This window comes from Populus euphratica, unplaced genomic scaffold (genome assembly GCF_000495115.2).
Source record: "Populus euphratica unplaced genomic scaffold, PopEup_1.0 scaffold3324.1, whole genome shotgun sequence".
In the NCBI taxonomy this organism is placed as follows: Eukaryota; Viridiplantae; Streptophyta; class Magnoliopsida; order Malpighiales; family Salicaceae; genus Populus; species Populus euphratica.
In genome coordinates, this window is record NW_011503142.1 from 1 (window position 1) to 8365 (window position 8365).

Sequence of the window (8365 nt, forward strand, 5' to 3'; positions counted from 1 at the left end):
GTTAATAAAAAATTATTTTATTAATTAATTTTTTATTTAATTAAATATTAATAAAAATATACATGTAGAAGAGAGCATTTGATCAAAACTAATTAGAAAAATAATTACAATACAGGGTTACATATAAAGAATATTAACTTATATATATATATATATATATAAACGAAGTAAAAACTAAACCATATCTTATCAAAATAATCAAATTTGTTCATTTTAATTAATCTCAATTAAAACTAAACACCTAAATACCTGCTAGTCGGACATCTAACACATGTATTTAATCAATAAATTAAAAAAAGAATTGTAAAAAGGCCAGGCGCTTAGGTTTAGTGGCCCAGCTCGTCTGTCTCGTCAAAACCAAAAGGCCACGTTCATTGGCTTACATTTTATTTATTTATTTTTATCAAAATAAAATGGGTGGATGATATTAAGATAAACAATGTGTCTTCTGGACACCTTGTTTTCGACTACCGGAGATGTGACTAAAAAAATGGAATAGATATTTTGAACCCTATAACCCAATTTCAACATATTTTAAGTTATTAACACATGAAAACATCCGTATAATATTAATAAACCAATTTAAAACTCTTCGGAATTCATCCAAAAACATAAAATCAAATTTTAAACAAAATCCTCTCAAGCTTGATCTTCATTTTCAGCAATTTAAAGGGAAAAACACCGTGATGGAACTTCTCTCATTGGATGTAATTTAGTAATACCAAAAATGATATTTATTGTGGTTATATTATGATCAATTGTCAACTTTATTTCTTATTTGTTATTTTCTAAAAACTCTATTTTCTCTTTCAAATCAGGAATTAAAAATAAAAAAATTAAAGTTTTTGACCAAAACAAAACTTTGAAAAATTAAAGGGACTATTATAGAAGAATGAGAAAAGGAGTAGACAAAAAATAATTTTCTTCATGAAAACTCTAATTCAACCATGTTATTTTATCGTGTTTGATACTTTGGTTCTTTTTTTATATATATAAAAAAATTATACCATGTAACAATAAATGGTAGACAATTGGCCATTAATTTTGTTCTATAAAGCTTAAATTGAAAAAAAAAAATCGCCATTCACAATGTTTTGTATCTTGGTTTACAGTGAAAACCCACACTTTTTAGTATTTGCTAATAGTTTAAAAATACATTATTCTTTAATCCACAAGTTATGAACACCGTTGTAACTTAGTCCTCTATATTTCAAAGATATTTGAAAATCTATAACATAATTAGTCGTTTGACTTTCGTTGACGCTATCTTTATGAAAAGCAAGTTGTTTTTTCTATAAAAACTTCTGGTGCGGGTTTTTATCTAATAATTTAAATCGTCAAACGGTGCATTTGGGATTAAGAACCAACCAAAAGATGTTTTAACAAGATAGAGCTCAACACGAGTCAAGAAACTGAGCTGCAAGTTTTTAAAATACGAAGAACTACGCTGAAAACTTAGGGAGTAGAGAATAATTGACTCTCGTTTAAGGCATTGTCAGAATCGATTAAGCATCTATATTTTTTGCAATGTTGCTTATACAAAAGCAAATTGATGAATACTTGACTTCCTAGATCAGCTTGCTTTACTTACAGTCTCTTGATGAAGCTTTGTCTCTGCTTTTTTTTGCGAGGGCAGCATTTCTTCCCGGAGGTGGGAGTTTCAGTTGGGTATCCTATGAACAAGAAAGAGAATTTAGTTTTCAAGAGTTTCTAATGAAAGGAAATCTAGAAATAGAGATGGCAAAACCTGATGGAGGTCTTTTATCTTGACTCTCCGTGAGACGCATTTTGGAACAAAAACAAAGGAAGCTCGAGTCTGTTTCTGTCTCCCTGAGCAACTGATGTCTCGAGCACGCAAAGATCCTTTATGGAGATTTATCAGCTGGTTATATTTATAGACCCATGCATTGCCTTATGCAATAAAACAGGGTAGTCAAGTAAGTTCCCACTTTCTACTCTCCAGAAAAATATGCTGGAATGAAAAGACGAAGCATCTAAATTGATGACGAACACCGTTTTTCCAGCTCATGAGAATACGAACAACAAAAAGGCATGGATAATGGGCTCTTTACTTGGCTCCTAATCCTAAGAGAATGAGGACTGGGAACTCTATTCTGTGATTCTTTCTTCAAAGAAAATATTCGTCCTTTCTATTCTTCATACTCAACACCGGAAGAAGACGGTGTTGACAATCTTGCGAAGGTTTACAACAGGAGTAAATCATTTCTACTTAGGTCAGTGCAGAGACCCTTGTCAAAAGCTGTAAATCACTATTTTCCTTGCTTCTTTCACCGTGCTAATTCATCGGAGCTCATCTCTTTTGACATTCAAAAGGTAAAGATTTTACGTTTAGCTTAGATAGTTTGCTGGGGTTTTGGCTGTGAGTCTGTGACGTTAGCTCTAGTTTTTATGGCTACCGTTGTGGTTAGAACCAAAATATAAAAATATGGATAATTGAAAATCTTAGAAATAGTTAGAAACAGAGTAATATTCTTTCTTTCCTTTTTTTGTTACAAAACAGAGTAATATTCTAATATTTCAAAAACTAAAGTTTCAAAAAGAAAAATTGGAACTTTCTATTTATATATAATATTTTTTATTTAAAAAAATTAAAATACTAATGTGCTTCTGATGAAAAATTGACTTTTGAGTTTTTTAGAGTAGGATTCCATGACCAACTTTTACTTTGCCCAATAGGATTGGTTGTGTTGTTGTTGTTGTTTTTTTTTTTAACCTAATAGGATTTGGTTGTGTTGTTGTTGTTGTTTTTTTACTAACCGGTTAAGTTTACTTAATTATATTAAATTATTTTTTATCCTATTTAATTTTACACCTAAACCAAATAATAAATTAAGTTGGGAGGCTTTTTTTTTCTTTTCAATTTGATTTTTTTAATTTTTTATATTAATTTTCCAGGTTGCTTTAAGAGTGAACAAGTTGATTGGCTTTTCTTAAAATTTTTATAATAATTTTCTGGGTTGCTTTAAGAGTGAACAAGTTGATTGGTTCATATTAAAATAATTTTAATATTGTTTAATTTTAGATTTTGGTTAGACAATGAATTGAATTAAAATATACTTTTATGTTAATTTCATTATTCTTTCCTCAACTTTATTCTCAGAATTTTTTACTATTTAGTCAGGTTGTTTTTAAATCAATAAAATAGAGTGTGTTATGTTAAAGCAACTCTTTTATAATTTAATTTTAAATTTAAATTAGATAATAAAATAAGTCAATAAATTTTAAAATTAATGTATTATATAAGATATAATAATAATAAATAATTCTCTCGATAGCATAAATATTTTTTGTTACATTTAAAAAGAGATTAAAAAAAAATCTCACTTGCAACATAGCACTTGAATGTAAACAAGCATAGGTACTGAAGCCATGGCTAAATCATTGGTTGTCTTTCCATAGCATATATGCTAGAATCTCCTTGATTATTCAAATTAATAAATCGTGAAACACGCCGTGTATATATGCTAGCATCTCTTTGATTATTCAAATTAATAAATCGTGAAACACGCCGCGTATATATGCAAGCATCTCCTTGATTATTCAAATTAATTCTCAATTCCTGTGCACATGAGAGTTTGCATCATCAATCACCTGGTTCATCATTCCAAGGCCCTAGCCCTTGAAAATGTTGGGTTGGATGCAACTGAGACAGGCAACTGGACTCTTGTGCCGATGGTCTTGACTTGGAATTATGGACTGATCCAAAGTGTTATTGTTCCTGATAAACATGGGATGCAAGACCCTAGCTTGGTGCATATTTTTTCGTGCTTCAAACTGCATCATGGGCTTCGGCTACACAAGAAATTGAAGTGAAATTTAACTGAGAATTGGTGGGTTATCTTCCATGAAAGAAAATCTAATCACTGTTTTCTAAAGGGGCTGCATGATAGTTTTGTTTCCATATTGCTCTAAAACAAAGTAGTTCTGCATTATTGTGATGCTGACTGGGCTAGCAATGAAGGATTTGCACTTCCACATCCATCAGGAAAACGTTCGTTCGTGTGTCCCAATCAATATTTATGGGGCTTTTGGAAAATAATATGTGCTCTTCAACATGATTGGAGTGCTTACTGCAATATTGTCCCCCCATTTTGGCTTTCTTTCAATGGATATGCCTTTTCAGTTATCTTCATTTTTCTTGTCCGCTGTTCCATCAGCGTTGGGGTCTCGATCGCTAGAAAGCAGCATGCTATCATTAACGTTTGGAAAAAAAATTCTTAAGACATAAATTAGGGTATTGTATTGAGTTATTTTCTCCCTGTTATCATCTTAGGTTAGAATTTAAGGAATCATCTGAAGAATTTTCTTAATTTTTTTATGGATACACAGGTCTAGATATGAGTAGTTGGCAACTCCTTAAAATAATCTAAACACCAATCTACACACTTGGAATCTCTAGAATAAAAGAAAAACAACAAAGAGTTTAAACAAATTAAAAGTTTTTTTAAAAATTATAGCAACACCTTCTCTAATTTGAAAATCATCCATATTAACCAACTGCTAGTTGAATTATTATATAATTGGACTTGATAAAATTTAAATATGATCTAATAGTTATATACAAAGTTACAAGTTATTTCATTAAATTTATTATTCTGCAAAATTCAAATCTCCGTCTTAAACTTAATCATGCATCTATTTATAAATATTTTTATAAAATTATTTATATAACCAACTGTATCAGATCCACGATTAAGTGATAAGATGACCCATATTCATGTCTAAAACCAAATTTTAAAGTATTAATTACCCATGATTTGATGTGCGGAAACTTACTGGTATCTAAAGAAAAAATAATTCAACTATTAAAAGTTTTTCATGGCCACTATAAATAAGTGCAATATGTTACATGCTTCACTATTGTTTTATTGGTCTCTATTGACAACTTTTTGTTCAGTCATCATTAATCCTCCAGCATTTGCTTTCAATTAAATTCTTTTCATCAATTTAACATAGAGAATGACATAATTTGGCAGAGATTTCCCTCAAAAGAACTCAAAATACTGCCACATAACTTGAATCAGAATATTGTTTGCCATGATTGTTGAGCTAGCAAATGGGACCTCAGGAAACTTAGTACACAGTTTAATCACTGTATATTTTCTTCTTATTCTTGAACTTTTATGCATCATTATTGCTTTCTTTGAGTACATAAACCCGTACCCATAATTTCCTACCAGCTTGCTAATGATCCTATTGCTTTCCCTTTATGAACTCTAATTAAGATGCATGGTAGGCATAAGATGGTGCTTAAAATCAGTTGATGTCAGATGTCTATTATGCATCTAATTAGATCATACTGTTTTCTTTGGATCCATCTACATAAGCGCATAAAACAATCAATAAAGCTGGTTTTAAAATCAGGTGGTTTGCTCATAGAGCTTCAGAGAGAGGAGTGGAAGAAGAAAGGAGAGGAGAATTTAGATGAATGGTAACAGAGACAGAAAAGTCTCCATTTGCTTTTCAACAAAATGGAATTCTTTTCTTCTTCTTCTTTATTTATTTATTTTTTAAAAACCTTAAATAAATTCCTCTGCGTTTTATGCCAATTGTTTTCTTTCTCATCCTTGATATCTTGTATAACATTATCTTTTGTTTTCTATCAATTCGAGAATAATTCAGGAAGATTATAGCTAGCTAGCTACCTAGAAAGAATTGACATAAAGGAAAGGTGTTTTCATTGACAATGAGAGTAACCATGGCTTTCGCCAAATCCATATACGATACTCAACATGTATAATGAGCAAACATTTGTCAGTTTTCAATAATTGCTTCATGTTAATGTCTACGTTGGAGGTGATCATGTTGAACCACAAAAACATATATACATGTTGAAATGGAGTGGTTTTGGGAACCTACTAAAAAAAATGGGGAGAGAAGAAGATTATTTATTCAAATATTTGCATAGAAAATAACCTTTCTTGTAGAGAAATTATTAAGCGAAACTAGTTCACCTACTATGTTCAATAAAATTTCTATAAATCACATTTAATGGCACAATGATATTGATAAAATAAAATAATTTTATTTATTTGGTCCACAACCTTAGACAATGAATTAGGTTTATATAATAATTAGGTCCAAATATTGTATTTTTTCAAGCTAAATATTCACTTTCAAAGTTAAATAAAGTAAAAATAGAGAATTTTATTTGAAAAAAAAACAAAAAAAAACTGTTTATATTATGCAATACAGTATCATGAAACACAATTTTATATTCAGGGTTGTAGAGATTGATATTTAAAATATTTTTATTTAAAAATATATTAAAATAATATATTTTTAATTTTTTTATCTTAGCATATTAATATGATTTAAAAACACAATAAAAAAACTAATTTGAAGCTAAAACTAAAATTTAAATTTTTTAAAAATATAATCCAAACACCCATCTCAACAACTTGTATTTGAATTTTGGCTCATGATCTACCGACCATAATTTTGTAGCATTCTTATAGAACTAGTGCCTGTCCATCCATGATGGGTTCCTTACTTTAAGAAAACATAGTCAAAAAAGAATAGTGCGTATTCACAAAGTAAGAAGGGCAGATAGTACATAAATTAAGAACACGTAATTTCACTAACCAAAGCCAGAAAATTCATCTCCTTTTCAGTTGAAAAGGAAAGAGACCTGGTATTCTCAAAATGAATTTCACTCGTACAAGTAAAGACTTCTATGAACATCAATCAATCAAATTAAACCAATATGAATTGAATTGTTTTACCCTCCTGCTTTCCATAGCTCTCTACCTCTGAGCTTCGATTCCTCCAATGACTTGAAACATACGAAAAAAATTATTTGTACCTTTTGTTTTCCTTTTTTGATGAGGAAAATCAACAGTTTATTTTTATTTTTACTTCGATTGGAGTAAAGAGTGTGAAGTGAATTACCTAACTGGCTGCAAAGAGTTAATAAGAAGTAATTATAGCCTATTAAAAATAAAGTCAAGATTGGTTGAAAGAAATATGTGATTTGTGTGAGCTCAAGCCGTGTATCCCATCCGTGTTGAAAGTGGATGAATAGTAAATCGTACCTTTTCCTTCTTTTTTTTATTTATTTATTCTTATTTTATCTTCCACTGAGTGAATATTTAGATTAATTATCTTTCAAATTTGGACAGCACATGCCATCGCATAGGGATTTTTGTTTCTTAAGAATAATCATGGTTGAAGATGTGGAATTAAAGATTAATTAACTTGAGATCGTGGTTTATAAATAGCATTTGCATTAAAAAAAAAAAACTACTATCGATGAGAGTAACATCACAGTGCTACGACCGCCATAATCACTAGTTATAAACCCATCTCTCTAATATTCATGCTTTGGTTGTGTAGCAATTAATTGGTCATTTACTCCCAATTTAATTAGCCTTATGTTTTTGTTTTTTAACAAACAAATAGTTTTTTTGGGCCAACTTTTCTTGGTGAGGATCTCTTTAGTCCAATCAAAACCAGACTTTTTACATCGATATATGAACCATTCATGAAAATTAACTCTGCCTTGAGTTCCCAGTAACCAAGGAGAGAGCACACCCTTACTGCCATTCGTATGTTCATCAACATTTGAATATGAAAAACATCGATCCTCACTCCACTCCAATGTTTCATATGACAATCCTTACAATCGGGTCCTGCTAAACCCGACAGAATATCAATAATGTTTTGTGGCCATCATCAATGCATTCAAACCTCATGAAGATTCTCTAAGACTATTTGACATGATATTCTTCTTAATTTTTTTCACATTAAGTAAATGAAACTAAAAATTAAGAAAGAATACAAGGGACCTGAAAAGAAAAGAAAAAAAACAAAACAAATGGGAGATCTAATTAGTTAGTACAGTTCCTGTTACATTTAGAATTTCTTAAAAGATTCAAGCTTGTCTAGTGAAATTTCTAACTAAGACTTCAATCAAAAGACCAAAAATGATGTTTTTCTTAATATTACATAAAATTAGATAAGACTTCAAGACAACCTTAACCTAATAACAAATACAATGATGATTTTAATTAATTCCATGAAGATAATAAGTTGACATTTAAAGGTGAATCATTCCTTATTCCTATGAACATTATTCCTATGAACATATGTTCAACACTTCAGGTCTGGAAAGATATATATTCAATTTCATGGATATTACAAGTTTAGAGTGTTTTTTTTGCTTTTGTCTAATTTTTCTGTTTTACTGTGGTGTGTTTTAGTGTGATGTGCAATCCTGTTTCTTTACTTATTAAGATGCTAAAGGTTGATCTCTGGGAAGTCTATGAATGGTTGATGCAAATGATTATCAAATTTTATTTTGGTTAAAAAAAAGATAGAAAGAATTTAATTTAATTCAAATTTA

The 8365-nt window shown here is 29.8% G+C and overlaps 1 long non-coding RNA gene across 1 annotated transcript; it reads right to left on the minus strand.

Annotated features, from left to right (window-relative positions):
- Positions 1-1409: 1409 nt before the first annotated feature.
- On the minus strand, positions 1410-1938 carry LOC105119662 (uncharacterized). The gene is made up of 2 exons (XR_841165.1): positions 1748-1938; positions 1410-1673 (listed from the first exon to the last, which is right to left on the minus strand). It is a non-coding gene; the product is annotated as an uncharacterized LOC105119662 (long non-coding RNA).
- Between the last annotated feature and the right edge of the window lie 6427 nt (positions 1939-8365).